General features: G+C 40.5%; 1 pseudogene; it reads right to left on the bottom strand.

Moving 5' to 3' along the window:
* Nucleotides 1–2709: 2709 nt before the first annotated feature.
* LOC110295671 (glyceraldehyde-3-phosphate dehydrogenase pseudogene) lies at nucleotides 2710–3430 on the bottom strand (annotated as a pseudogene).
* Nucleotides 3431–4145: the final 715 nt, after the last annotated feature.

The raw sequence follows: 4145 nt of genomic DNA, 5'->3' as shown, positions 1-4145 counted from the left end.
GACTGCTCTTCCAAAGGTCCAGAGTTCAAATCCCAGCAACCACATGGTGGATAACAACCATCCATAATGAGATCTGGCGCCCTCTTCTGGAGTGTCTGAAGACAGCTACAGTGCACTTACATATAATAAAGAAATAAATCTTTAAAAAAAAAAAAGTAAAAACAAAGATGAAACCACATTATCAAATCACCCTCCATATTTAAAAAAAAATGTGATAATAGCATACAGCCCCATTCCCTCATGGTATGGGTCCTTTGTAAGTCACACTTGAGTCTGTGAGGCTTCAGTATGATACTAGTGGTCCTGAGGGAGAGGCGCTAAGGGAAATGCACAGGACTGCATATATGTAGCTGCACATATAAAACCAGTCAGCTTACTTTTCATAGGACAGTCACAATCTACATTGCTTTCTCATGATTTTATCTAAATTGTATAATTTAATCCTAACTTTTGCTTTACAAGAAATAAATTACAAACTAAAGGTCAAATCAAACACTTTCAAAACTGCAATCCTCTTCAGGGAGAAAATTGTGAGAAATAAAATGTCCCATTATTAATCTAATTAGAAACCATGACAGAGTCAATTTAGTGTAAGGACAATAAAGGACTCTTCTAACTTGGCCAACTTAAGGAGGCTTTATGGCATAATGCTAATGCTATGTGACTATGTTGAAAAATAGTACAGTACCCTAGATCTTCCAGAATTACATGTGAAACATCTTCCTTCAAGGTACCTGTCTTTCAACACAGAGAGAAGTTAAGCAAGTGACTACCTAGAGCCTTCACCTACTAATTAGTGTTCATGATACGAGAAGGATCTCTTGCATGCTACCAAAGGAAGTTAAACATCAAAATAGCTACCAAAAAAATTGATCCAATGATGACCTGCCTGCAAGATGGTCTATAGAGGCACACAGCTTGTGAGAGTAACCAACCAATGCCCACTCCATGAGATGGACTCCATCCCCAATACTGCTCTGGTGGCCAACAACCTGAGACTGAATTAACCAGGGACTTAGGAGAAAACCAAGCACTTCTGTTTTGCTAGAGTAATATATTTATAAAATGACTCCTAATGACATCTGCTACACGCATAGACCAGTGTGTTGTTCAGCCATCATCAAAGAAGTTTCTTTCTGTAGCAGATGGGAACAAATATAGAGACACACAGTCAGGCAACATGCAGAGAATATTGTGATCTGTCTACTAGTCAGTCACTGTTTAAAGCCAATAGAATAGCTGGCCAATGACTATAATAGCTGTTCAGAATCCCAGTGTAGTTCAAAGCCTTTTTCTCAGGGTGAGCTTTTAAGCACAGCCACAACATTCTGGGTTGACATACTTCAGTTAACAAGAACAGTTAGCCAGAAGCAGAACTACGAAAGACAAAAAAAAAAAAAAAAGCAAGGTTAGTACATTTAAAGTTTTTCCCAGAACTAAGGACTTTGATGGATTGGGTCTCTGTTTTCATTTTGGCAGGTGGTGTAGAGTTTTATGTCTTGAATCATACTTCCATCATTAAGTCATAAGGTCTGAGAGACTACTAATGTCTGAGGCCCTGTTACAATTGTAAGGAACCTTGGAACACTAAGTTCTAAATGGGATGTCTCCATCAAATCTCTCCTCTCAGAGTTCAGGAAACCTAAGGAAGAAGAGGCATGAAAATTGGGAGAGCTAGAGGGTATGGAAGACACCTTCTCTAAGCATCGGGGCTCTCTAAACATTGGGGCCTGGAGCACTTATAGTTTGTGGCAGCATGCACAGGGTCTGTGCCAACTGAGGTTTCCCCAGTGCTGAGAAAGGAAGTAGACACATGCCCCCAGTTTTCCAATCTAATCTGTTAGCCTGTGTCTTTTTATGGGATAACTGCGAACACTAATATTGAGAGTCATCAATGAACAGCATTACTTGATTCCTCTTTATTTTGTTGTTATTGTGTGTATCCCCTACTTTCCATTTATTGGCAAAAAGTTATTTATTCCTTGTGTCTTCTTATGTCGTTTAACCTATGTAGACTGATGCTTTTCTTCTAGTGTCTTCTATAGAGATGGATTGGTAAATAAAACTTGTTTAAATTTGGTTTGATTATGGAATTTTTCTTTCACTGTTGGTTGTGTTGATAGTTTTGCTTGACATAGTAGTCTGCTCTGGCATCTGGGGATTCTCCAAGTTTGTAGAACATCCATCCAGGCCCTCCTAGCTTTCAGAGTTACCACTGAGAAGTTGAGTTTTATTCTTTGGAAGGGGGGGTTGATGCAGCAAACTTTATTAATGTGGACAGTAGGGCTTCCTAGGCCCCTCCAATTATTATGGATGTCTGGGATGGAAACTGTGAGGGAGATGCTCAGTGTTGGAGGCAGAGTTAGGACAGGGACTCCTCAGCAACTGAAGGCCTCTCTCTTCCTTTCAGTGTCCTTGCTTGGGTGGGTGGTCCAGGGTTTCTTACTCCTTCTAGGCAATGTTGGCCATGAGGTCTACCACCCTGTTGCTGGATCCCATATTCATTGTCATACCAGAAATGAGCTTTACAAAATTGTCATTAAGAGCAATGTCAGACCTAACATCAAAAGTGGAGGAGTGGGAGTTACTGTAGAAGTCACAGGAAACAACCTAGTCCTCAGTGTAGCCCAGGATGAACTTTAGTGAGCCCTCAGATGCCTGCTTCACTGCCTTCTTGATGTCATCATACTTGGCAGGTTTCTCCAGGCACTATGTCAGATCTACAATGGATACATTGCTGGTTGAAACACAGAAGGCTATGCCAGTAGCTTCCAGGTTATCTCTGGGATGACCTTGCCCACAGCCTTGACATTACTAGTGGATACAGGGATGTTCTGGGCAGCCCCAAGACCATCACACCACAACTTTCCAGAGGCACCATCCACAGTCTTCTGAGTGGCAGAGATGACATGGCCATGGTCATGAGTCCTTCCATGATGCTAAAGTTCTCATGGATGACCTTGACCAGGGTGTCTAAGCAGCTGGTGGTGCAGGATGCATTTCTGACGATCTTGAGCAGTTGTCAGACTTCTCCTGGTTCATACCCATCACAAACATGGGAGCATCGGCAGAAGGGGCAGAGATGATGACTCTTTTGGCCACACCCTTCTTCTCCACAGTGGTGAAGATGCCAGTACACTCCAGGCCATACTCAACCCCAGCATCATCCCATTTGATGTTAGTGGGGTCTTGGTCCTGGAAGATGGTGATGGGCTTCCCAATGATGATAAGCTTCCAATTCTCAAGCCTTGACTATGCCAATGAATTTGCTATTAGTAGAAACATACTGGAACATGTAGACCACATAGTTGAGGTAAATAAAGGAGTCATTGATGGCAACTATCTCCACTTTTCCAGATGCATATGAGAAGCTAGCCCTGGAAACCAGGCACTTAGTACAGACAAATTCATTCACTCTGACCTTCACCATTATGTCTATAGGACAAGGCTGGCACTGTACCAGAAGATGAGCTATCTCTGGAACATAGAGGAGCAGAGAGCATCAGGTGCTCTCTGAGCACCTAATTATATGGACCTGAATTATATGATACTTGGTCCTTTTCTTTTGCAACTTTAATATTCCTTCTTTGTTCTATATAGTTAGTGTTTTGCCTTACTTTGTTTTTATTCTGTGTAGCAAGTAATTTCTGGTTTTAACAATACTAGGTATTCTTTATGATTCTTATATTTTGACAGGCACCTCCTTCTTCAGATTGAGAAATTTTCTTCTATGATTTTGTTTAAAATGTTTTCTGGGCTTTTGGCCAGTGTTTCTTCTCCTACCCTATTCTTCTCCTATTTCTATTTTTCATAATGTTGGTCTTTTTATAGTGTCCCAGATCTCCTGGATGGTTTGATATGAGGATTTTTAGAAATACTTAGCATTTGCCTGATTAAGATATCCATTTCTTCTACCACGTCTTCAACACCTGAGAATCTCTCTTTTGTGTCTTGCACTCTGTTGGTTGGTGAGACAGAATTCTGAGGGGTTTTTTTTTTACTTCCTAATGTTTTCATTTCCAGTTTTAGAACAGTTTTGATTTTCTCTTTCTGTCTGTCTGTCTTTCTTTTTGTCTTTTTTTTATTATTAATCTGTAATATTGGCTTATTTACTCCATATAGCACTGCAACATATTATTTATTTA

Source organism: Mus caroli, unplaced genomic scaffold, assembly GCF_978045245.1.
Source record: "Mus caroli unplaced genomic scaffold, Mus_caroli_1 scaffold_1, whole genome shotgun sequence".
Classification (NCBI taxonomy): domain Eukaryota; kingdom Metazoa; phylum Chordata; class Mammalia; order Rodentia; family Muridae; genus Mus; species Mus caroli.
Note: the sequence above shows the minus strand (reverse complement) of the source record. Positions and strands in the feature narration are given on the sequence as shown.